General features: G+C 47.4%; 1 protein-coding gene and 1 long non-coding RNA gene across 5 annotated transcripts in view; one reads left to right on the top strand and one right to left on the bottom strand.

Moving 5' to 3' along the window:
* Positions 1-250: 250 nt before the first annotated feature.
* On the bottom strand, positions 251-11,046 carry LOC108402646 (uncharacterized). Its single transcript, XR_001854488.3, has 3 exons — positions 9,700-11,046; positions 2,886-7,902; positions 251-722 (listed from the first exon to the last, which is right to left on the bottom strand). It is a non-coding gene; the product is annotated as an uncharacterized lncRNA (long non-coding RNA).
* Positions 11,047-11,241: 195 nt separating this feature from the next.
* Positions 11,242-26,851, top strand: part of MAP4 (microtubule associated protein 4) — a 176,621-nt gene continuing 161,011 nt past the window's right edge. The window contains exon 1 of one of the 4 annotated variants that reach the window (XM_073230519.1): positions 11,242-11,392. The gene's annotated coding sequence lies outside the window, so the exon portion shown is untranslated. Of the gene's footprint in view, positions 11,393-11,468; positions 11,590-26,851 lie in introns of those variants that run through there. The other 3 variants (XM_073230520.1, XM_073230522.1, XM_073230521.1) reach the window with 3 other exon arrangements.

Below are 26,851 nucleotides of genomic sequence, written 5' to 3'. Positions count from 1 at the left end.
GTGCCCACCCACCCACATTCAGCATCAAGCCAGGACACACATATCTGCTATGCTCTGGCTTCCCAGGACCTGTGAACATGTCCTGTGCTGGGTCCACCTACTCTGAGCCCCATTCCCCCAGAGAGAGCCAGACCTTCATTTTCCCTGACTCCTTGTAGCTGGGCTCTGCCTATGACCTGCTACACTGCTGGCAACTAAGAACCGGAGTGGATGGTGGCATAGCCCAGATGAGATACCTCGCCCTGGGCAGGCTCCTAGAACGCAGGGTGCGTCAGAGCAAGTGACTCTCACAGGCACGGAGGAAAAAGCCACCCATTGTATTCAGGCAATTACAATTACCCATCGCAATGTGGAGCCTCCAGAGTTGGCAGCTGGTTGTGGAGACTTGCAGGGAGGCCCTGTCTGATCCATTTATGCGCTGCTCTGTCCTCCTGCAGTGAGCTGTCCCGTCACGTAAGCTGGCTCAGTGTCGGAGGGCCTGAGGTTGAGTCTGTTACACACTGTTCAGCTGATACCTTAGGCAAGTCACTGCATCCTCTGGGCCTCTTACCCTTGCCTTGGAGGGAGGAGGTGAGACCAGCAGCACATGTTGAAGAACTCTGAAGATGGTCAAGCACCACCTGCACCTTCACTTCATTTTCTTTGAGTGCATTTCATAGACTGCAGTGTCAGCATACGAAAGCTTCTGCTGAATGGGTGAACATACGTGTCAGTGGAGGAGCCTGTGGGCGATACGGTGGATGGCAGGAAATGCTTTATTACAAATACAGCAAGAACAAGGTCATTGCCACTCTGGCATACCTCTAATCAGCTACTGAGCTAGGAGCTCATACCTCCTGTCATTTACCCCTGTGAGAACATGACTATCATTTTACAGATGAGGAAACAGGCCCAGCGGTGTCTGGTCATTCGCCCGAGGTTGCACAGCTGGTATCAAGCTGGGACTGTCCTCCACATGCCATCCTTGTCCACGGTTGCAAGCCTCCCACCCCTGTGCACAGCATTTCCCAGCCGTCTGGCCTGTGTCACCCACCCACTCACCACTACATAATAACGCCATTTCCATCTGTCGCTTCAGTGCTCCTGTAACCCCTGGCTCAGGGCCACCACCTGACTCGGCAGGTATGGCAAGTCAAGGATGCTAGTCCCTGATGGCTGCCTCCTAGAAGGCTGTTTCCACGATTGCTGGTGCAGGGAGTGAGGGCTTTCCCGCACTCTGAACCCGTCTGAGCTGGGGTCTCCTTAGCCCCTGTGAGTTTCCGCAGTGGGTCCACCCCACTGATCTCGTGCTGCCACCTCGGCCACCCCTGGAGGAGGGCCACATGGAAAGCGCCCCTCTGCCAGCACCAAGGAGCAGGCCGCTGCCACCACGTGTCCGCACAGGAACACACACCCAAGAACCTCCTCTACATGGTGTGGCCTGAGATTTGAGCCCAGAAGCTGCCTGAATGGAAAATACTTTCCCATGTAGCAGCTGGGATGTCCCTGACATACAAGGAGCAAGTCTAGGTGTTTTAGATACTAAGTTGGCCATGCTGGGGAGCTGAACAGCAGCAAAGAATTGGAGTGCTTTCAGCTGGAAAGCCAGTGTTTGGGTCCTCTTCTCAGTGCACTCCAACCGCTGTGCACATGGAGAGGATGGTACTGTGGGGCAGGATGGGGCCTCATCTGTGGGGACATGCCAGGCCTACTGATGCTCAGAGGGATGAGAAGCCCCAGGACTTTCAAGAGATCTAGGTCTGCCCTGTTTTCGTTCTCCCTGCGGGCTGCTTTGAGGAGTTTAATTTAACAGAAAGGCAAACTAACAGCTCTGGATCAAGGCATAACATCGGGGGTCGCTGCGGGGGAAGGTGCAGGTGGCAGGGCCTGGGAGAGGTCTGAGTTTGAGCTCAGCTGGTTAGCGCCTGGCTGGGAGCTAGGGCCCCCGTGAGCCTGGGCCCACACGGCTACCCCCTCGACAGGGGCAGGGAGCCTTGGTGAGACGTTTCTCTTTAGAAGCAGCAGCTGGCAACTTGTCCGTGAATGTTCACGGCAGCCAATGCGGGAACTCCAGGCCGCTCCTCCGTGAGGGGCTGACCCGCCCCAGGGGGCACCACTCAGCAGCAAGGGGGGGGGGACCCTGACACGCTGTAGCACCATGAGCCTCAGAAATGTGATGCTGACTGGGAGAGGCAGACACAAAAGACCACATGCTGTACATGTCCGTGTAGATGATGTTTCTAGAAGAAGCAAACCTTAGATATGGGAGGCAGACCAGTGGTTGCCTGGAGCATGGAGTGGACATGGACGCCACAGACAGGCCCAGAGCCTTGTGGAGAGGCGGGAATGTTCCAAAACTGGATCGTGGAGGTGACTGCACAATTCTGTGAATTTACTAAAAGTCGTGAAACTGTACACTTAACAAGGGCGAATTTTATGTATACATCTATACATCCTGGAAGTCTTTCACGTTTGGCAGGTCTGTCCCTCCACCTCCTCCTCACAGGGAGACAGGGCTGAGCACGCCTGCCTAACAGTGGTGTCTAAGTGTGGCTTCTGGGCCGCCTGCAGCAGCCCCTGGCAGCCTATAGAGATGCAAGTCTCAGGGTGGCCCAGCCATCAACCCTCCAGGCAGCAAGGACCCAGTCTGATGGTGGGGGAGCAGGAAGGCCATTTAGGTCGGGTGCCCACTGTGCGCAGCCACCTGACATGCCTGAGTTGCATCCTCACAGCACCTGTGTGATGTCAGTATTATTGGCCCCATACTGTAGACAAAAAAACAGGTTCAGAGAGGCTGAGAGGCTTGTCAGGTGGTAAGGTCACAGAGCTGGATCAAACACCCAAGTTTCTGATGTAAAATACACAGGCTTCACTACGGCCGGCCTTGCAGAAGTGACAACACTCACCGCCTGGAAGAGTCGGGAAGGAGACGCACTGAGCATAGCCCCTCAGGTCCTGCCCTGGAACCAAGCAAGGGCGTAAAGGAAGGAACGTATATACGGCCCTCAGCGAGGCCCGGTTTCCTCAAGGCTGAGGCAGCGGTCTTTGTTAAGATTATATTGTTTACTCCTAAGGGTGGAGGGGTGGGGAATTTAGAACTAGCTGCTTGGACAGAAGCCCAGGACATCCTGGCTCGGCTCCCTGGGGACGCAGAGAGCAGAACCCAGGGCTTCTGGCCAGAGCCCAAGAGCCTCTGGGGACCTGGGAGGGGCTGTGCTTTCCAGATGCCGGATGACATAATGTCTGCAGATGCCAGGCCTGCTCAGAGAGCCCTTCCAAGTGGCCATAGGCGCTGCCCTAGTGTGGCCTGCTGCTCCCGGGCTTGGCTTTGTCCTGGAGCTGCTCAGGAAACAGGCTGACCAGCTGGGACCCCCACTTAAACCCAGTGCTGCCAGAAGCCTGGCTTAATGCCACACCTTGGGTGCCCACATGGGGTCACTTCCTGTGGTCTCTTGACTGGTTGCTACTGTCTGTTTGCCTGCATGACCCTCCCACGCAAGGCTTACATCCCGTGCTTTTCCCACCATGATCCTCACTGACTGTCGTACCTGCTCAAACAGAGCTCTTCTAGCCAAACTATTCATATGGGCAGAGAGGAGAAGGGACCTGAAAGGCAGGGCCAACCCCAGAATTCGGAACCGCTGGCCATGGAGCTATTTCATGATAGTCATCGCTTACTAACTTCCATGGGTCCTTGACCCTCACCAACCCTGTGAGCTGGAGGGTTTATGGCTGCTTGATTCACAGAAGAGCAACTTAGGGCTTCCAGAGTTTAATGGCTTGTTCCCGATCATCCACCAGTAAGTGACAAGGCAGGTCCGCATGTCCAGATTTGTTGCCCCCAGTTTCTCACCCTGTGCTTCATTCCCCATGACGTGAGCATCACCCACAGTGCCCAGACCCTGGGGAGGGGCCAAAGGACCACATGAAGCACAGCCCCTGAGAATGGATCTCAGAGCAAAGAGTGGGTGTTCTCCCTGCCCAGTGCCTGGCCAGGGTCCACTCTGAGGCCTTCCCAGTCTGAGTCGGGCAGGTGAGTCTGCAGCTTGAGCAAGTGAGTCCAGGGCTGGAGACGCTGTGACCTGCCTTCCAGGGCCGTGGGCAGCCTGGGAACAGCCCTGAGGTCCTGCCCACTGTGCTCCTTCCCTTCAGTATTCTCTTGTTTTTTGCATGTTATAGATAACAAAACCCACAGCCTGTCACGGTAGCCTCCTCTCCTGAGACAGAGCTGGAACATGATACTGGAGGTGATGAATATTGCTTGATTGAACTTAATGAGGGCACACTGGGTGCGGGCACAGCTTGCATGCCATCTAACTGCCCACTGCTCAGAAGCAGCCAGGACCAGAGCCCAGAAGCAGCATCCCTTCGGAGAGCATGACTCCTGTGCTTTTCAGGAAGGATGCTGGGCAACCCGTGGGTCTCAGGAGTGGGACAGGCAGCTGCAGAACCTGGCTGCTGCATGGTGCTTCATGGGGTCTCAGCCAGGTTCTGTGTGGCAGGGGCTTTCTGCCTTACGTAAACTGCTAACCATGACTCTGGGCAGTGTTCTCCCCTGGGGACCCTGGAGAGCCAACCCAGGCTGCCCTGTCCTTCCCTGCAGGCTGGGTCCTGGACATGAGTGCCTATTGCCTGGGATTCCCCTCTGATACAGCGCTGATCACTGGCCGGGCTCTGAGGTGATATGTGCCAGGAGAGATGCCAGGAGATGGCAATTTCCCCACTGCCCAGCTTGAGCAGGGAGGCGCCTGTCCTGTCCTGTGGGGAACTCAGATGTGTGTTCCTGGCTGTGGCCTCAGACTCCCTGAGTTCATCTCCTCTGACTCACCTGACTCTTGCATATTTTTATTTTTTTAAAGTTATATTTATTTTATTGAGTAAATTTGATGTGTAACACTGTAAGTTTCAGATGGACATTGTATTACTTTGTTGCATTTATATATTGTAATATAATTGCTTATATAGTGGTATTAATCACATTACATCATTATAGTGCAATATTATTATCTGTATTCTTTATATTGTGCTTTTAGCTTGCCCCTTATGGTGGGCTTTTCAGGCCCAGAAAAGGTGCCGACCAAAGGCTATACCCCTTCTCTATCCAGAGAACACAGTCGCCCACTCCTGCTCAAGGAAGAGATGGAGTCAGGGCCCAGGCCTTCAAGGAAGGCAGAAGCTATTGTCACAATCAGAGAGGAGACCCGGGGGAGCCCCTTCATCGTCGAGAGCAACCGAGGCACTGATGGCAGCAGAAGGCTTAGGTATCTGGGCTGGAGCTGTGCTCAAGGCTGATGGTAAAACATTGTGAATAAAGATGCCCTGAGCATGTCTGTGCTCATCTGTCCTCACACACATGCACCCATTTCTCGTAAGTATATGCCTAGCGAAGAATTGCAAGGTCATGGAGATGTCGGGTGATTAGGAACCTGGTGGTGCTGGCTCATGGTCTTTCCTGCTTTCTCAGCCACCATGGTATTGCATGTGTCTCCCCGGGAGGCTCAGCCAACCTTTGGTGTATTATGGCCAAGTCATTCACATCATGTACATTTCTTGAGTGCTAACTATGCATGTGGCACTTCGTATGCCGGTTGTGTGAGGAATGAGGCATCCTCCCCAGGAGCCTACAGCAGCTCATAGGAGAGGCTATAAACATGATCATAATACAAGGAAGAAGGTGTTAGCCGGCCAAACTAAGGTTGGGATAAAGCACTGATTTATGATCGCCTCGTGAAGAGCACACAGCATTTTCACGAGGCAATCCGAAAAAGCTACATGGAGGAGACAGTGTTTGGGTTCAGCTCTGTATGAGAAAGGCAAGTTAAAAAATGTTCATATATATATATATATATATATATGTATAAGGGGTTCAGATATATATATATGAGGGGTAAACCAGGCGAGCTTCATGGATGGAGGACGGTGTGGATGAAGCAGGGCTGTGAACACCTGCAGGGTGTGGCCCCTTGGGCCAACCCCTGGGGGCTGCCTGGGTGTGTGCAGAGGGTGCTGGTGAAACTGCTGTGCTGAACTCTGGGCAGCTGAGCTGGAGGGAGCACAGGCCCTTGGAGAGGGACTGTAAGGGACGATAATGTCTTCCTCATCCTGCACTGTGCAACAGATTATCTTAAAACTTGCTGGCTTAATTCCACAGCCATGATGGAAGCGCTATCATCTCTCCATCTCTGCGGGTCTGGAGTTCAGGGGTGGCTTGGCTGGCCACGTGTGACTCGGAGTCTCAGGCATGGCAGTCACGGTGGGCTGGGGCTGGGGACCCTTCGCCGTCTGGCAAGCGGGAGCTGGTGACGGTGGGAGCCCTCACTTCTTCCCCCAGCGGCTCCGCCTGGGTGGACTTCCCAGCCGAACGATCCCAGGGAAGGAGCTGTGGTCTCCTGAGGCACCTTCTGTGCATCAGAAGTAAGTCGCTGAGTCTGGCCTACATTCAAGCACAGGATGTCTAACCTCCACCTTGGAAAGGGAAACATGCCAGACAATTTTTGGACTTATTTCAAACCACCACAGATAATCAGGGTAAGAAGGTTTGCGCAGAGCTCATGGGCCCTCAGGGCTGGTGGGACTCCAAAATTGGAAGATGGAGGGTGGGTTAGACAGAACTCCTGAATGCATTTAAATTTCCTGAGGTTGATATCTGTATTGTGTCCATAAGAAAAACCATTATTATTAGGAATACACACTGAGTATTTAGGGGTGAAAATCCATAATATGTATGGCTCCAAAAATATTACTTGTGTGTGGGTGTCCAGCATATAATCAAGCAAATGAGCAAAATGTTTAAAAGAGGTGAATCTTGGTAAAGGGTCCATATTACTTTTATTCTTGCAGCATTTCAGTAAGTTTGAAGTTTATTTCCATATGTGAAGTTTAGAAAATGTCCCCCTGCTGAGTCCCCTGAATTGAGGTTCACGTGTCCTGTGCCCCCAGGAACTCCAGGGACATGCAAGGCTCTTTCCTGAATATGAGTTAGTTTGTTCCAACCTGCCCGACCCTGGGCTCCAGGCTAAGTGAAGTGTCAAGGAGCAAAGGCAGGCATTTTAAAAAAAAACTCCTTTGTCTTTGTCTCCGCCCAGGACCTCTTTCCCAGGGGAACACTCGCTAGAGGCTTGTTGCATTGGCCAGAGTTGCTTTCTGGCTTCCGGGTGGCTGGTGGCGAGTGCTGCACAGAAGGTGTGAGGTCCAGGTCCTGTCCCTGTCCTGCGGATCTGCTACATGACACTGGCCTCCATATCCATAGGGTGAAGGGTCTGGACCACGGGAGTTTGCAAATTGGGAATCCAAGAGCCTCCTTCCCACAGGTGTGCTTGCCTATACAGGATTTTTTTTTTAATGTTCAATTAGTTGCTGACACTCAACGACCAGGATACTGACATAGAGATTCGGCTCCATCTTCTCTGACCCCACTGGGGTCAGCAACGGGCTAGAGGTGCGGCATGTGCTCTCCTGCTCCTCGCCTGCTCCGCTGTGTGTGTAAGCCAGCTTCCTCGTTCACCATTTCTGCTTTGCCTATGGACTGGAAGATCCCAAAGGGCCTTCCAGTCCACACGTCTGGCCGCATCTCATCTCTTCAAGGACTGCATATGTCAATCAGGAGGCTGGATGGCGTGAAGATGGAGGTGAGGAAGCAACTGGAGCCCGGATGAGAACCATCTCAAGCACATTTGTCCACAGAGGGCAGCTTCTGGTTCAAGACCTTGGTGCGCCCAGTGGAGCTCCAGATGGGCTGTGAAGAGCTGGGTCAGGCTGGGACAAAACCGGGGGTTGTGCTGGGACTGAAGGTTCAGAGTGGAGGGTGGAAGAACTGGGGGGGATGCCCAGGGCCTGTGGAGGGACCTGCAACTGACGGCATCACTCGGAAGTCTTGGGGGTCACAGCTGAGGGCAGGTATGACTTGTAGCCAGTAAGTGGATCCTGCAGAGAAAAGATAAACAAACAAAAAAATCAAGGTGTAGTGAAAAGAGCACCGAGCAATCAGCCACCTTCAGTCTGGATCCACCACTTTCTAAAAGTGGGCCTGGGTGTCAGGGCACATGCCTGACTCTGTTACCTGCCCTGCCTACCTCAGGGTTGCGGAGCCCCTGCAGGACCCCAGACAAGGCACTGAGCAACTGTGGGAGCTCTGCCCCGCGTGAGACCAACTCCAGGAGCTATAATTCAGTTTTCAGATGCCTGCTCAAAGTGCACTTTGAGGGCCTGCAACCCACCCATTTAACAAATGGTGGATTTGAGGCCCAGGAGGAGAATGTACATGGCAAGTTTAGGGCAGAGGTGGGCACGGTGCTCTATTAATTTTTTAGTAGAAACCTCTTTGTGCTCCTGCTAGGGGAGAATGTGTGGAACCAAGCCAGGGAGGCAGAACAGGGGCCCCGCTCCAGGGACTTCCTGCTTAGGGAACATGCAGCGTGTCCCATCGTGTCTACTCAGAAGGGACAGCCCTCGTTATGACAGTCCTTAGGTCACAGGAATAAGGAAACATAGTGAACCTTGAGAGTAAGACCCTTTTGTCCCGAGTGAGATGAGGCAAGCCATGGGGAGGAGACCCTCTGTTCTGTTCCCTGAGGGACAGGAGGGACCTGCCCTGAGGAGGGTATGACTTGCCCAGGGTCACACCGCGGGCTCCTGGTGGAACTGGGACTGTAACGGGGTTTCTCAACATGCAGTTCAGGGCTTTTACTCTATCGCCCAGGGGGGATTGCATTTCACTACAAATGACAGGAGACTAAGGTGGCTTACACCAATGGCGGTGTAGTGACTACTGTTGGCTTTAAGAGATAGGGGTTACTTTTCTCACTTTGCAGGGAGCCCAGAGGTGGATGAAGATCAGTGTAGCCGCTGAAGGATGTTAAGGACCTCATCTCCTCCTGTGTTCCTACCCCACACCCTCAGCTCATAGCTTTTGTCCTTAGTGTCTTAAAATGGCTGCTTCACCTCCAGGCATTGTGTCCACATTCCAGGCAGAGAAAAGAAATGCTGCTGAGCTGGTCTTTTTTTAAAGGCTTTACCTGAAATCTCCACCCAGTGAGGCACAGCCTTCCCAGCTGCAAAGGAGTCTGGGAAGGTGAGTGTTTTAAGTGTCTACTCCTAACGTAGGAGGTGGCTGCTTTTGAGCTTTGCAGCATCACTATGCTTCATCCTTTTCGAGATGCAGGAAGAGGTGGGTGCAAGGAGCACCTGCCTGAGTCAGAAATTGGTGGGTGCTACCGCTTTGTTGCGGGTCTTTGACATCCTGAAAAAGCTTTGGGCTAAATGACCCCCAGAGACCCTTCTGGCCTTTAAATTCTGTGACCCTATTCTATTCAAATTCTGATCCACGTAATTGTATTTCCCTCTCCCCATGGAACTCCAACATAACTATTGTAAATAATAAAAATTGGTATGTAAAAATTGTGTGTTTATCTGACAAGCATTGGTGCCAAGAAATTTCAGCCAGAGAGCATCAAGATACTTCCCTATATTTTCTTCTAAAAGTTGTAAAGTTTTATGTTTCTCTATAGAAGCCTTACAAACCTACTGTCAGGTTCACTCCTAGATACCATGTTGATTATATCGTTTTACTGGGGTGAATGGGACTTTTTTCTATCACTTTTTGTAACTGATTCTTGGTATATAGAAATGCTATTCCTTTTTGTATGTTAACTCGGATGAACTCTTATTAATTCTAATAGTTCTATGAAAACTTCCCGTGTTCTATGCAGAAAATCGTATTACCTATGATTTAGGATGCACAGAGGAAATAGCATGAGGAAGGGCCTAAAGGGAAGGTCAGGAAACACAGAAGGCAGATAACGCTGGTCCTAGTGAGAAAGAAGGCAGATGACAAGGCAGGGCAGAGAGACAGCATCATCGCAGGAGGCCCTGAATGCCGTTCTCAGAATTCGAGGGCAGTGGAAAGCCACCGAGGAAGTCTGCGTTGGAACTGGAGGAAAGTCTCTCTGGTGGGCCATTGGCCTCTGCCAGTCTGTGTCCTGGCCAGCAGTTCGGTCCGATTTTGGGTGAATGAGTTTAACGCATGCTTTTCGTGGGCCATAAAGGCTTGGGTAGCCCGAAAATGTCTTCTTGTGAGCTGGGGCGGCCTCGGGAACATCGCCGCTCTCAGGCATGGGGCCTGGGCGCTGGGGCGCTGGGGCGCTGGGGGCCGTGCCCTGCACCTGCAGCTGGAGGGGTGTTCTTTCCCTCTGGCGGCGCGGGAGCGGAATAAACCCGTGCTTCCCGGAACGAGCTGTCGGGGCAGGTGCACCGCTCAGGGCTGCACCGGGGCGGGGGGCGCCGGGCAGAGCGAACGGAGGAGGGGCCCCCGGCGGCCGGCCGGGGAGCCGCGTGGCGCGCGGGCATCCCCTGGCAGCAGCCGTGGGGGCTCCGGGAGCCCGGCACCGGCCTCCGGTGGCCCGGGGAGCTCCGCGGTCTCCCTGCAGCCCCTGTCCGGGTGGCCCTTCCTGCCGCCCGCCGCACGGAGCTCAGGCCGCAGCCTGGCCGAGGCCACGGGTGCGACCCAGGCCAGCCGTCTCGTCCTCCGCGCGCCCCGGCCTCCTGCCGGCCTGAGTGGCTCGCACACTGAGGGGCCGAGGGCTTCCCGCGAGCTCCCCCGGGATGTGCGTCCCGAGCCCGTTCGGCCGCGGGCGGCGCTGAGGCCCCCGGAGGCAGCTGGCGGCCGCACACTCGTGTTCACCGACCCGGCGGCCGCGCTCAGCCTCCGGGGCCTCAGCGCCGCCCGCGGCCAGCGCAGCCCTTTCCGGGGCCGGGTCACCGGCGGGAGGCCGCGCGGGAGCCCGGCCGGAATGTCGTCGGGCTGCATTTCACCAGAAGAAGGAGACTTGAAATCACCTCAGAAATAGTTCGTTTAACCAGATGTATCTCACCCTGTACTCAATTACCGCCGCGTCATCAATATGGCAATCACAATGCGCTACTGCATGTGTGTCGGTCCAAGTCTGAGGCACCCGGCCCTCCCAGCCTTCCGGCGACGCGGGCCCGCGCCCAGGGCAGCGCTGCCGGCCCGGCCGGGCTCCACCAGGAAGGGCCTCCTCGGCCAGCCGGGCGCCGCGGCGCAGGGAGGAGGGCGGCCGAAGCCCCCAACGGCCCCCGTTCGCTCAGCGGCCGCGGCGGGGCCGAGGGGGCGGGGCCAACGCCCATTGACCCGCCTCGGCCCTCTGCCCGCCCCCGCAACACGCTTATTGGCCAGGGCGGCGCCCGCGGGGTAGGCGGTGGCGGCGCCCCGCCCCGTCGCCTGCCCTTGAGAGGCGACGAGGAAGCGGCCGCCCCCCTGCGCCCCGCCTGCAGCGCGCTTGCGGGCCGGCTTTCCCGGCTCCTCCTGGCTTCTCCCGGCCTCCCCGGCGCTCTCGTGCTCCCGGCTCCCGTCGGCGCTCTCGTGCTCCCGGCTCCGGCCCCGGCGTAGCGGCGGCGGGTAGGCGCAGCGGCAGGCGGGCCCGGTGGAGGGGCGGTGTTCTCACGGCCCCAGGACCCCGCAGGGCCCGCCCGGGGCGGGGAAGGGCGGCGGCCGGGGGGCGCGGGGCTCCGCCTCGGGACGGCGGGCGGGGCCGAGCCTGGGTGCGGCGGGCGTGCAGAGCTGACGGTCGCTCCGGGGTTGTGCGGTGGGTCGAGGTGGGCCTCAGCGGGCGCAGGGGCCCCGGGCGGGTGTGGGGAGGCCGGGCGGGCGCGGGAGGCCCGGGGGGTGCGGGGAGGCCGGGCGGGCGCGGGAGGCCCGGGCGGGCGGGGGGCGGCGCTGCAGCGGGCCCTCCGCGAGAGCCTTCCCAGGCGCGGCGTGGCACCACGGGCTGTGGGCTCTGCGGCGTGTCTCTCGGCCCAGGAAGGGGGCGACAGCGCACCGCAGAGGCGGGGCAGAGGCCGGGCGTGGCGGGGCGCAGCTGCCCGGGCCGAGCGCGGGGACGCAGAGCGGCTATTTTTGTGCGCCGCCGGAGTGCGAGCTGAGCTCCCGGATTTGGAGGGAGCAGTTGTCGCGCCCCGGCGGTGGCGGGGTGGCTGTTTGGGAGACAACGGCGGAGTTGCTAAGCGAGAGACTGAACGGCTTGGCCGGTGCTTGGAGCTTTCTGGCTTTGCTCTTGCGACTCCAGAGTTGACATCCCTCCTCGGGGTGTCTCTTAAATCGGTGTGGCCCGATGGTCCTCATTACCTTTTCAAAGGAAGTGTTTTCACCTGTGTTATACTTTTCCTTTCAAACTTGGCTTAAAAATTATAAAGCTGTCACCTTTTGATCATCTTGAGGCCGAGTTGTAGACATTCATTTACAGGCGAGCAAACCGAGACTGACAGGAGTAAGGTGAGGTCCCACGGATCGTTAAGTGGCGGAGTTGGCATTACGCGCAGGCCTCTCTGGCCCCGCGCAGTAGTTTTAGGTTCACGCAGGGGTGACTCGGCGCCTGAGAATACATTCGTGCAGAATGAACTCACCAGACTGGTAAAAGGGCCACCTGAACTTACCGAAGGTGGGAAGTGCCACGTGCACAAGTGGAATTAATTGTCCACTGGCCGGGACACCCCCATTGTTTCCGGGCAGCCGTCAGGAATGAGGAGGCAGAGGATCCCAGAGGTAGAACTAAGGGCACCGCTTGGGTGCGGGCGATGTTTCAGTCTAGCCGCAGAAGTCTGGTGAGTCTCTCCTCTCTCCCCATTGCACCAGCTGGCATACAGTGTTTCACAGTGCTGGGGGATTTCACACGTTTTGCCACTATGTTTTTAAAAAGCCTATCTTGGTATATTTGTCATCCTAGCAATTTACCTGTATTAAAAGTCCCACTTTGCAAATAAGGTTACATTATGTATTGAAAAGTCATTTTTCCATTGTTTGCTGACAGTGAATGAAATGCTGGATCTTCATAAGTCTAGGTGGCTTGTTCTTATTTTTATTTTTTTGAGGTTATGAAGACTTACTAATTACATAATACTGCTTTCATGGGAAAGTAGGACAGCTTTCTCAAGATTGTTCAAAACAGCTTGAGGATGTAAAAGATACCGGATTTTTGGTTATGGAGTGGGGTTGGAGATTGGTCCCCTGTGGGAAGGGGCTTGTGTAGTTTGAATGTCTCACCTACATCAAGTTGGGTGCTTGTTAGTCAGCGAGGTGGTGCTTCCTGGTCTTGGCGTCTTGTTCTTTTTCCTGAATTTGGTGAGCCATTCTTGGGCTCTGCAAACTTTGCTGTTGAAACTTTGAATTTTTGGCGTTGGTACCTTCTTTCCTTCTCCTCCTTCTCTTCCTCCTTTTAGATATGCATGGGTAGTTGATGTGTAGATTTGATATTTCCTTAAAAAGCAAGAAAATCTGAAAGGAACATTTTGACCCAATGGAAGTCATCTTGGCGGTTCGTTTGATTTGGTCACTTTAATAAGGAAATCAAGTAAATACCACTGATTCCACTTAGTCCTAAATGGCACTTACAGAGCCAGGTTACTGTGGGCTCACTGCTGGGAGTGAGTGTGTGAGCACAGTTCTGGTCTAGCAAGGGGATACAGCTAACTGATAACCCCACCTTCTGAGAGCTCTTTAAGCTGGTCTCTCCACACAGACTTTGTGGGAACTGTTGTGTATGGCATTACAATTTTAAGTTTGAAGGGCAACCCAGTTTACTTATGTGATTCTTTGTAGGTTGAAAGTTAATCTTGTCAACGTAAGACCCATCTTATTAGTTTGCATGTATTTATATATTTTTTGAAATTTAAAACTTTTCTTCATTTTTTTATGGCTTTACAAGGAAAATTCAGTTTTCTTTTTGAAAATAGTTTTAAAACCTTTTATTTTGAAATAATTGTATATTTACCAGAGTTGTAAAGATAGTACAGAATTTCACCTTCATCTAGCTTTCCTTAATAATGTCTTATATAACCACAAGTTTATAAAAATGAAGAAATCAGTATTAGTTTAATATTTATTATTAATTAATATGTATTAATATTAATTAACCAAATTACAGATTTTCCTCTGATTTCCCTAGTTTTTCCACACCGATTCCCTTTTTCTATTACAGGATTAATTCCAGAATACTACGTTGCATTTAGATGTCATATTCTCTCAATTTCCTCCAGTCAGTCAGTTTCTTGGTCTCTCCTTCCCTTTCTTTCTTTGTCGTCTTTGAAGAGTGGTGGTCAGTTATTTGTAGAATGTTCCTGAGTCTGGATTTTCTGACGGTTTCTCATGATCAGCCCGGAAGTTACTCATGTCAGGGAAGAACGCCCTGGAGAAGGTATGCACTTCTTATCATATCATATCAGGGGATGCCTGATAGGAACACGACCTGTCACTGATAGATTAACTTTGATAATCTAAGGTAATGCTTGCCTGGTTTCATTGAAGTGACTATTTATCCATTTCCTTACATTATTTCTTAGAAGCTAGAAATGAGTCACTGTTTCTGGACCACACTCCAGGAAAAGGAAATTAAGCTCCATCTCCTGAAGAATTTGTGAGCATATGTTAAAACTGCCCACAGTAATTCACATTTTGGGGGAGATTCTATGAGGCTATACAAAGGTCTGATTTTTTCCTTAAAGTTTCATCCACTAATTTTACCATTTATGGGTGAAATTTGCCTACAGCAGCAATTATTATTGTGTAATTCTAGTGGTGATTTTCTATTACCCTCATTCCTTCTACTTTTATTTTGGGAATTCTTCTGGTAAGGAAGATTTGTACCTTTCTCCCTATTTACTTATTCATTTATATCAACATGGATTCATGAATATTTGTTTTTTTTTCTTTGGGTTGTAATCCAGTGCTACGTTTTGTTGTTCATAGTCTTTCAGCTTTCGTCATTTGGCACCTCTGTTCTTTTGACATTTGCCTTTTTTTTTTTTTTTTTTTGGTCAAGCAGTTTTTTACTTTCTGGCACTCCAAGATGCTCGAACCTCATCTTGTGTTTTCTCTGCCTCAGCCCTAGAATCATCCACTTCTCTAAGAAGCCCTGGTTTCTTTTATTGGAGAAAGATATTTAGAAAGCAAGAAACCAAGATATGCTTTCTAAATGAACTGGGTATGCTCACTGCTACCGGGATATCACTGCTTCTAGGCCCTCTTAGTGGACAGAGCTAGGAAATGTGTGTATGTATGCATACTTACATAGGTAGTCACACATATCTGTTTATCTTTGTATCCATCAGTATCAAGCGTGAGTGCATACTATCTTTCTGGTCCTGATTCAGTCCCGCAGAGTTCATCCCAGCATTCCCTTCCTTGCCTATTTGTAACTTCTTTCTCTGACAGTGAGAAACTTTACTACTTTTTTGTAATAGATTTACTTATTTGTTCAACCTTAGTATGTGTAGAGTAGGACAATGCACTTTTAATTGTCATATAAATTCTAAAGCATTTTGCAGTTGTTAACTATTGAAATCATATCCCTGTAATACTGGTATTTTAAATGACTATTTTTCAGTTCAGGTGGAGAAGTGAAGTCATTTGCCTGTGGCCAAACAGGAGGTGAGTGGCTGTAGCTGGAACTGACGACCTGTTCTCACTCCCAGAGCTTCTGTCATCCCAAGCAAAGCACAGTCCCTTCATATCAAGCATCTTGGCTATCAAGTCAACCTTTGTCTCTTCTTGGTGGGATTGCTCCTTTTAATTAAAGAAGTTCCTGGTTTTGGATTTTAAAGAAAATTTTTGGCTGAGCAGGTTGGGAACAAGAATAATTCCTTTCTGGACTTCTTCCAGAATACTTGTAGAGTCATAGAATTGGAAGAGATCTCAGCAAAAGTCCAGTGCAGTTTTTTGCACAATGTAGGTGACTCTTCCAGCCCTCTGTGCACAAGATATTCCCCAAGATAGGGACTTCACAGCTGGTGGCTACCAAAAATTTGCAAAGTTGTTATTTCAGAAAGATTTCCCTGGTAATGATATCAAAGCTGCCTCCCTGCATTTTTTATTCACTGGTTCTAATTTTGCTGTCTGCACTTACTCCTGCTAGCTCCATTCTCTACTTTACAGCTATTCTGTGACGGTCCCACTTAAGTTTTTCCTTTTCCAGACTAAACAGTTTCTTCTGTGCAGCCATCTCTTACAAAATACACTTTCTAACCTTTTCCTGTGTTGGGCATCATTTTGTGGGCATGCTGCAGTTTGTCAGATGTGGTCTGGTCCAGATCCTGTATCAGGTGGTGAAGTGCTTAAGGCAGTTCCAATGAGCCCTTCCCTCGGGGGAGCTTACCAGACTTCAGTGTCCATCAGTGCTGCTTTAAAATAAGTTTTTTTTTTCTTTCAGTATCCACTTTGCAGTGTTAGTTTATTCTGTCTGGTAGTAAGCTCACCTCTGAGGTCTTTTTCTCTAAAACTGCTATTAACCCAAGTCTTTGTTCTTGGTTGGTTTTTCTGAACCTGTGTTAGGACTTTTTTACACTTGTTTTCTTGCTGTAACTCCAATTTCTGTCCGTTGTTTTCAAGGGGACTTTTGAATCCTGATTCTGTCACCTGTGTCTTTGTTCTTCCTGTGTCTCTAACTTTGATACGTTCTTTCTGTATTTTTACTTGAATGGATTAAGATGTTCACCTTGAGAGTGCCAAGATCATATCCTAGTAGTGTGTAATTAAAAACAAAATCCATGCTTTATTTTCTCCTTTCTTCTGACTTTTATTACTTTAGTATTTCCAACAGATATCTTGGTTCTGATTTTATGCTGTAGTTTGTGTGCAAAATTGAAATGAAAATGTTTTATATTTTACTATTCAGAATGCACAGCCAGTTCTTTCTAATGGTAGCTATTGATTATTGATTGAAGCAAGGTTTTATGATTCTTTTTTATATTACAAAGTACTGGTTCTGACTCACAAATGATTCACATGTAAAATAGTTACAGCTTCTATCTCATTATTTACGCCCCCCCACTGCACACACACCTACTGAGACTGGTGTGGAAAAACCAAGTTTTAGAGAGTATATAGAATCTAAATGAAGAAAAATTTAGGGGAAATTGAGGATAGATGGTGAGTGGACTTAGAGTTTTAAGACAAATGTTGCCCCGTCTCTCTGAGCTTTTTTTTTTAAACTCTGGAATTCTCAATCAGATACACATTTGGGTTAACCTATTTTTTCTTTTAGGAATAGAAATACCCTGGTAGGATTCAAGAGCCTCTTTCATTAATTTTCTTACCAGTAGAACATGTTGTTATTGAAGTAATTTTTATTGGGGAGTAAGTGTTCCTTTGGGTGACAGGTAAGTGACTTCTAAATTCAGGAAGGGGGCAGGGGAAGGCAGACTTACAGACTTATTTCCCCTAGTATCAGCTGAGTGTCACCTTTAGAAAACCTTTTTGACCACTTTCTCTCTTAGTCTGGGTTAAGAACTCTTGGGTGTTTTCATCAATATATGTCTTTGGACAATTGTCATTTCATATTACAAAAAGATTAAGGTAATTACCATAAAATTTGCCATTTTTACCATATCCAATATACCATAAAATTTGCCATTTTTAAAGAATGCAATCATTTTGGTCTTTAACGTATTTACAGTGCTGTGCAACTGTCACCACTAACTAGTTCTGAAACAGTTTATCATGCCCCAAAGAGACCCCGAACCCATTAGCAATCACTTCCCGTCTCCCCTTTACCAGCCCCTGGAGACCACTACTCTGCTGTTTATGGATTTGCCTATTCTGGGCTTATCACAAAAATGGAATCATAAAATATGTGACCTTTTATATGTGGCTTTTTTTTACTTAGTGTAATATTTTCCAGGTTCATTCATGTTGTAGTATGTGTCAGTACTCCATTCCTTTGTGTGGCCAAATAATAGTCTGTTTTATAGGTGTACCACATTCTGCTTATTCTTTCATCAGTGGGTTGTTCCTCCTTTTAACTATTATGAATAATGCTGCTGTGAACATTTGTGTATAAATTTTTTTTTTTTTTTTTTTAGGAGAGCAAGGTACAGGCTTTTATTTAGAAATAAAGTGAGAGAATAGAGCTCCTGGCTCATGCCAGGAGGGGACAAGAGAGCCCGTAATGGTGTGTTGTCTAGAGGGTTTTATAGGCAGTTGAGGATTTTTGTTGAGTTGTGTATTTTGAGGCAGTTGTGTATAAATTTTTGTGTGGATGTGTGTTTTAATTTTTCTTGGGCATATTCCTAGGTGTGGCATTACAGGTCACATGGTAACTCTTGATCTTTTGGGGGAACTGCTGGACTGTTCTCCCAAGTGGCCACACCATTTTACGAGGGTTTGGGTTTTTCTGCATCCTTGGTAACACTTGCTATTATATGTCTTTTTAAAAAAAAATAGTGTCTACCATATCCTTTAGTTTGTCTTAACTTTGAGGCAGTTACCTTACCCAGATTTAATGTGTCTTGAGATGATAAGCCTGTCTTCACAATGGTGGTGACGGCGTGTCCTTGGCTTGATACTGGGGAGGTCTGAGTTTGAATAGCTCAAAGTCGTGGAAAAAATTTCTCAATTATCTTAATGCTTGGGCCTGAAATGACCCCTCCAAGTTCATTTGTCACTGTTGCTAATTGGTCATTTCTCTCTTTCCTTTCTCTCTCTCTCTCTTTTTTTTTTTTGTGCCTTTTGACCCGCTCACCTCTCCCACCTGCCGTGCCTCTGCCTCTGCCAACCACCATCTGTTACATGTCTTTTCGTTCCATCCTAGTGGGTATGAAATGATACCTCGTTGTGCTTTTGATTTTGATTTGCCTGATGACTAATGTGCTTATTGGTCATTTGTATGTCTTTGGAGAGATGTGTGTTTAAGATTCTTAGCCTTTTTTTAAGGATTGTATTGTAAGAGTTCTTTATGTTTTAGATACAAATCCCTCATCAAATATGTGATTTGCAAACATTTTCTCCATTCTGTGGGTTTCTTGTCTTTTCACTTTCTTTTATAGTATCCTTTGAAGCAAAACTTCTGATCTTGATCAAGTCCAGTTTATCTGTTTTTCCTGTAGTTGCTTGTGCTTTAGGAGTCACAACTAAGAAACTGTTGCCTACTCCAAGTTCACAAAGATTTCTACCTGTTTTTTTTAAAGAGTTTTACGATTTTAGCTGTTACATTTAGGTTTTTAATCCATTCTGAGTTAATTTTTTCATGTGGTATAAGGTATGGGTCCAAATTCTTTTAATTTTAATTTTTAATTTTGTCCATTGAGGCATTTTATTTGCATGTATGTATTACATCCCTAGAAAAAGAATTCCAGGATTTTCCCTTCTGTTTTTGTTTTGCTTCCTCATGGCCCGTGCTGCCAGCTGAGGTTGTCAGTACAGTGAGAATGAACTGAGGGCCCGGAGCAGGTTGTTCTTCTGTCTTTCTGCGTCTGTGATTTGCATGTCGGATCTGGGGCCGATGACTTCATGCTTGTCCTACCTGCCCTTGAGGTTTACTATAATGTTCCCAGCTCTGCGATCATCAGCGATCTCGAATTTGCCAGTGTACCGATGCTCCATCATCAGCAAGAGACTGAACGGCGACTTTGCAGCGTGGCCCAGTAAGAACCGGGCATCTGCCTCTCTCTTTGCATCGTTGATGCTCTAGGACATTCATGGGCACCATGATGGCAGCAGGGAAGGTGGTGGAAAGGTCTTACTTGTTCTCATCATTTTTGCTGGCATGTGTATACCCGTTGTTCTCGCACCATTGTTGATTTGTTTTGGCTCTTAATGTTGAAAGTCTATTGACCTTAGATGTGTGTTTTTATTTCTAGACTCTCAGTTCTGTTGCACTGACCTGCATGTCTGTCCCCTGCCAGTACCACACTGTCTTGATTAGCTTTTTTTTGTAGTATTTTGAAATCAGGAAGTGTGAGTTCTCCAACTTTGTTCTTTTCAAGATTGTTTTAGCTGTTCTGAATCCCATGCATTTTCATATGAATTTTAGGATCAGCTTGTCAATTTCTGCAGTAAAAGCGGTTGGAATTTTGGTAGGGACTACATTAAATCTGCAGATCAGTTTAGAGAGTATTGCCATCGTAATGTTGAGTCAGTGAACACAGAACATCTTTCCATTTCTTTGTCTTCAGTTTCTTCAACAGTGTTTGGTAGTTTTCAGTGTACAAGTCTTGCACTTCTTTGGTTAAATTTATTCCTAAGCAGTTTATCCTTTTTGATACTATTGTAAATAGAATTGTTTTCTCAATTTCATTTTCATTATTGGTTGTGAGTATATAGAAACACAATTTTTGCATATTGGTCTGGTGTTCTGCAACCTTACTGAACTTGTTTATTAGCTCTAACAGTTTTGTGTATGTGTTGATACCTTTAGATTTCGTGCTGTTTTTTAAATTATATATGCGTTTTCACTGGACTGAGATCCTCTTCAATTCCGACACTGTCTCATATTCCATTTCTCTTTTCTTGCTGCCAAATGTATATTCAGTTTATTCTGGGATAAAGATGCCATTTTAGAGGAGTTCAGCTTAGCATAATGCCACAGAAAGTAGCACAGAAGGGAAGTGGAGTACTATAAGATTATTTTTACCTATTATAAAATGTTTCCTGAGATTCAGGAAAGTGAATTCTTCTCGTTCTTTCTGCTACTCTGTACATCCTGCCTCTCATTACCCTAGGTTCCTGGAACTCATAATAATTTGGACCATAAATTTCTGTGTGTTAGCATAGGAATCTTAATTTGATTTTATATATTATCTAAGGAAATGTGTTCTGTCCTCATTCACAAAATAGTTCTTTCATGAACCTAGGAATACCTGTAATAAATGATTGGCTCTGTTGGTAGTTAATTTTGTTTGCATTTTTTTCTTGAGTAAAGTTAAATTCACTCATATCCTTTTTCCTCTTGCTCATTAAATCACAGAGTGATGGGGAGACAAAACATTTGCTGTTGTTAGAGGGCAGGATCTGACCTGTCTCTTTTTATTGCTGTCTACCTTTCCTAGATGTGAGAAAAAGCTTTTGAAAAGCATCCAATTCTTCAAAAGGGTAAGAGTAGGGAATTCATAGTTCCCTTTTAATCAGATAATATTAAAATTATTTATTGAAGAATGGATTCTCAGTGTGAGAGGTTGGCCATTCCAAAGGTGGTAGTGAATGATATGTGTAAATTCTGGGGCCTCTGAAAATTTATATTTGTGAGAAAAAATTCAGTGCCTTCAGCAATCAAGGCTGAATTTGTAATTTCTGGAAGTAGCCACAGGCTGCCTCGTTATGTGGTGGAGGGTATCAAGAATAGTTCATTGCTCTTTCTTAAGCACTGCTACAGAAATAGAGTTATGAGATGCCTGTGTGTCGTATTTAATTTAAGCTCTAAGGTGTGCTCTGGCCGCGTCCATATAGGACTCTGCCTGTTCATAGGGAAACGTTTTAGGTCTGTCTTTGCAGTTCACATTTCCCAAACTTCCTCCAGTTGTGTCGTCCCCTCATTGTGCGTTTGATGTCATGATAGTCATTTTTGTGTTCCTCCTCTTTTTTAAGAAAATACTATGAAAACTTCAAATGCATCACAGAAGTTGAGATTGGCACAGTGAAATGAGCTCCCAGGTACTGAACCCTTCTCTTTAGTAATTATCAGCCCATGGCCAAGCTTGATTCATCTGTACCCCATCTCTACTCCCCTGCCCTTCTTTACTGGATTATTTTGAAGCACATCTAAGATACCACTCATCTGTAAAAATTCTAGGGTATATCTTAAATGTAATATTAACAGATTGTACTTTTAAGTATAATCACAATCATTAGAAAACCTCAAAATTTGGCAAAAATAGCCAGTTAATATTCAGATTTTCCTTATTATCTCATGGTTTTTTTCCTACCCAACAACAAAAGCACACTGCATTAGTAGTACAACCCCTTTCAGGTTCCCAGACCCATTCTAATGAGTGTGTGTGGGACGGGTCTTCCCATACAAAACAACGAGCAATCCTTGACCACCAGCAGGGTGTCTGAGAACTCAACTCAATTCTGATGCTATCTGCCCAGAGACAGCACCAGATTCCCAGGTTAAGGGCTCCGTCCCACAAGACTGCCCTCTACCCTCCACTCCAGATGCTGATTGCAAGCCCCAGGCAGCTGCCTGTGCCTCTGACCTACTTAGTACAGGTCGGAGGTTCCCACGACCTCCCGCTTAGGTTTGATTAATTTGCCAGAGCGGCTCAGAGAACTCAGGAAAACACACGGACCAGTTTAATAAAGGATGCCATAAAGGAAACAAGGTAACAGCCAGATGAAGAAATACACAGGTCAGGGTCCCAAATAAAGGAGCTTCTGTCCTTCCGGAGCCTGGGGCCTGGCTGGGTGGCACGTGGAGGCGTCTGGCTCCCCAAGTGTGGACGCGCTCTCCCACAGAGAAGCAGGATCTGAGACAGTGACAAGCTTTTCTTGGGTTTTTCTGAGGGCTTCACTGCATAGTCATGATTGACTAAATCATTGGGCCTTGACCCATTCAGCCTCCAGCTCTGCCCTTTTGTTGGGGTCCAAAAGTCTCTCATTAACGTGGCAAATCACCCATTTGAGCTTAAGACTCTGCAGTGTTTTCAGGAACTGGGGATGAAGACCAGACAGATATGGGAAATAGGTATTAGGTCATCTGAATGACGGGAAGTATATTTCTTATGACTTACTAGATTGCACTCAGAAGTGTTTTTTTGCATCTGGTCAGTTTGAATGGGATCCAAACAAAGTCTTCATTTGGTTGATAAGTCTCTTAAGTCTCTCCTAATAGGATCATCTTTCCTTTTTTCCCTGCAATTTGTGTGTTAAAAAAAAACATTCTTCTCCTATACTAGATTTTGTTGCTTATATTTTAGTGATGGTTTTTAACATGTTTCTCAGTTACTCAGTTATGTCTTGTCAACTTTCAGTTAGATCTAGAGATTTGATGTTTTTGGCAGGGTGTCTCCCCCATTCTTAATTTCCATTCTAAGAAAATCATGAAATGTCCTGGACTTCGTAAGAGAATGTTCATTCATGCTTGCGAGCAATGAAAGGCGCAGCCATTGGGTCGTATTGATACGAGTCTGTTATTGCAGCGTCTTGGGTCTGAGGGAGGCTGGGCTCTGCCACCTGCAGACTGTGTCGGCCATGTCAAAGGAAGTTTCTGAATCCTCTTACTTAGTGACATGTAGTTCTCGGGGGTGGGGGAAACACGAACCAGGGTGGCCGTCAGTGTCCATCTGTACAGCAGCCGTCTGCAAGGCACCCTGAGGCCTGTGGAAAGTGATCGTGAATGTGAGACTAGAAATTGTTCATGTGTTCTCCTTAAAGACCACATACGTCTTTTTTTAGATAATCTTTTATTGTAGTTGTTCATTGAGGAAAATGGGAAATTTGGAAAATATAGAAAAGTGTTAAGGCAGAAATAATCATTTGAAAACTTATCTCCCAGAGGAAACGACTTTAACAATTGGACATACTCCCTCATCTTTGTCTTGTGTGTGTATGCATTTTTTACTTAGGTGTTCTGCTAATGAATAATTTTTTCTATTGCTTTTTAAAAGCTTAAGATAGCATAACATCCTATGTTATTAAAAGCTTTAATGGCTGCATAACTGCCTCATGGACATGTTTTGGTTTATTTAGCTTTCCCTTGTTATTGCATACAGACTTTGTTTTCATTTTTGGCTGTTTGTATGCATAAAGTTTTGTTTGTATTTCAGATTTTTATTGTGATAGATTCTTTTTTTAATAACAGATTTATTGAGACACAAGTTACATAGCAAAATTCATCCTTTCAGTAGTATATTTACAAAGTTGTAGCATCATCAACCTATTATTTAATTTTGAATATTTCATCACTCTAAAAGGAACTTTGTAAGTCATTTCCCTGGCCGCCTTCTCCCCAGCCCCTGTCAATTGCTACTCTACTTTTCTGTCTTTGTGGATATTTCATACAAATGAAACTAGTCAATAGGTGGCCTCTTGTGTCTGTTATCGTCCACATAGCATAATGTCTTCAAGGTTAATCTGTTTTGAGCATGTATCTGTACTTCATTCCTTTTTATAGTCACATGATATTCCAATATATAGATACATACTACATATTGTTTATTCATTCATAAGTTGATGAACATCTGAGTTTCTGTTTTTTAGTTATTAAGAGCAATAATACTGCTATGACCATTCATGTATAAGTTTTTATATGGATATATGTTTTCATATCTCTTGGTTATGTTTTAGGAGTGGAATTGTTGGGTCATATGGTAATTCTGTGTTTAACCTCTTGAGTAACTAACAGGCTTAACAGTGTTTCTGAAAGTGACTGCACCATTGGACATTCCCACCAGTAATGTATGAAGGTTCTAATTTCTCCACATTATGATAGATTCTTGAATGCATATTTAATCACTGGGTCAGAAGATGCATACATTTAAACCTTTTGTTATATTTTGCAAAATTGCTCTGGAAGAGTACACACATTTATGGGTAAAATTGTAACATTTCCAGAATATCTCGCCTGGCTTTATTTAGTACATCTGCATTTCAGTAGGCGTACAGTGTGGAAAGAAGTATGGCTTCAGTGCATTTGCATCATTCCTCAGGGGTGGGGAGAAGTTCATTTCTGTATCATCACTGGGTAATTACCTGGACAACAGAGGGCTTACCTGTACCTGAGAGGTGAGGGGAGGGCCGGTTTTGCTTCTGCTGGAGCAGGAAAGAGAGAAGGGCCCAGATTGCAGTTTGTAAGCAATAAACAGATTTTAAACTTTATTTCTCCCTTTGACTGATTGCGGTTTTTAGAGGTATTTTGCCCCGGAATTTCCTCTCCTTGGACTTATATCTGGCACAGTCAGTAGGATTCCTCTAAACCCAAAATCTGTCATAATGGGTGCGACCTTTGGGAGAGCCGCCCCTATAAATGATGGGGAGCAGTGGCACTCGTGCTGAGGGACGTGTGTCTACACTTGTGTGGTTGTGGAGGCACCACCGCTGCTGGCTGTGCTGACCCCGACCTGTCGCCCAAGCCTAAGGCTACTGCTTCTGCTGCTGCCCACTCCTGGTCACTTCTGCCTGGTCACCACTCTGGAAAGGAGCAGAGGTTCAGGTCACCTTGATAGAGAAGCAGCTGGCTGCTGTGTACCACGCCTTGCTGGCTCCTGGGCTCATCGCTGGAACAGCTCCGACCAAGGTAATAACCACCTATCCCATTGCAGGGTGGGTGCGAGACTGGACCCAAAGGCCACAGAGTGGTGTGGCACAGGCACCTACTGTATATCATGTGACTGGCCACTTGCCTTTGGCATCCCCAGGGAATGATGAAGCAGATGCATTGCCAGGTGCGCTGGTTAGAAGGAAAGCCTGCCTCTGATGCGGCCCAATGGCTACATCAGTGCTTGTTGCACATGGGGCAAAAGACAATGTGGGCTGTAGTCCTTCAGTGGGGCTTGCCATTGACCTTTGAAGAAGTCAGCCAAGCCCGGAAGGAGTGCCTTGCATGTTGTGCAGATCAGCAGAGCCCCAGGAGAGGCCTGGAGCGTCTCTTTGCAGCCTATGGCTGGTAGCCAGTGATTGAGAGCCTTCAAGGCACCCACTCTATTGGACATGCGTTGCAAGGATGGTTGCAGCAATTAGGAATAAAATGGACGTGGCCTTGGACATTTCAACACATGGATCAGTGATGGCTGGCTCTTCTGGCACCTTGGGGAAAAGGCCTGGAAGCTGCCACCTGTATATTCCTGGAATAACAGCAAAGTGGCCCCCCACAATCACGGTTATTTGCTTCTATGGTCCTTGTGTCCTGAATGCACCCCCTGGCTGCAGCTGCCGCATGATGGCTGGAATGGACAAGCTTTGGACTTAATCTGCATGGGACTTTGAACCTAGCTGAATCCTCTGGCTTAAGAATTATCATGATTGTGTTGCTGTTGTCAAGAAAAAAATGCCTAAGAGAGGCTTGACTTTGTCTCATGTTTGGTAAAAGTTTTGTGAGCTATCTAGCATGATTGTTAGGAATGAGTAAACAAGTGTAGAAACGTATTTTGTGTTTAGTTGTTTAGTGAGAGACTGTGCTGTAAAGTACATTTACTTAATCTGCATAGGCTGAATCCTCTGGCTTGAGGATTATCAAGATTTTATTACTGTTGCTATTGTATATTATAAAATTGGTCGGAAGAGGGGGAACAAGTAAATTATAAGGTGAGATTTCTGGAGGGGTGGCCTGTGGGTAAAACTCTAACATTTCCAGAATATCTCGCCTGGCTTTTGTTTATCTGCATACCAGTAGGCATTCAGAGGTGGAAAGAAGTATGGCTTTAGTGCATTTGCATCATTCCTCAGGGGTGGAGAGAAATTCATCTCCGTATCACTGGGTGGTAATTAACCTGGACAACAGAGGGCTTATCTGTACCTGAGAGGTGAGGGGGAGGGCCAGTTTTGCTTCTGCTGGAGCAGGAAAGAGAGAAGGGCCCAGATTGCAGTTTGTGAGCAATAAATGGATTTTAAACTTTATTTCTCTCTTTGACTGATTTCGGTTTTTAGAGGTATTTTGCCCTGGGATTTCCTCTCCCCGGATTTACAACGTTCTTCCCAATCCCACTTGTCATACCTTGTTAGCAGTAAGAATTACCATTAAAAAAATTACCCATTGAAAAACTTCTGATTTAATAGGTTAAAAATGGAAAAGTCTCAGTTTCAACCACATTCGATTTTCTTAGGCAGTGATGTCAATATTGCATAGTCATGTGCCTGAAAGTCAAAGGTGACATCGGAGCACTGAGATTGAGATTGTCTCTTATTGCCAGTTGTCTGGTGCTCAGTCACTGTGCAGCTCAGCAGGATTCTCAGGCTGGGCATAATTTAAGAGTGACTGTCCACAGGCTAGCCAGGCACCTGTTCTTTAGCAAGCTAAAACGGGGCGACCGTTAATGACACAGACAAGAGAAATGTTCGAAGCATATTCTGAACCATTTTACATGGTTATGGTGGGTGGGGCTTGCTGAGATGCCTTAGGCAAACCAGCCAACTTAGTTCATCAGTTGGGGTGCCGTC

The sequence above is a fragment of the Manis javanica genome, chromosome 3 (assembly GCF_040802235.1).
Source record: "Manis javanica isolate MJ-LG chromosome 3, MJ_LKY, whole genome shotgun sequence".
Taxonomy (NCBI): Eukaryota; Metazoa; Chordata; class Mammalia; order Pholidota; family Manidae; genus Manis; species Manis javanica.
The sequence above is the reverse complement of the archived record's forward strand: the minus strand, read 5'-3'. Positions and strand labels throughout refer to the sequence as shown.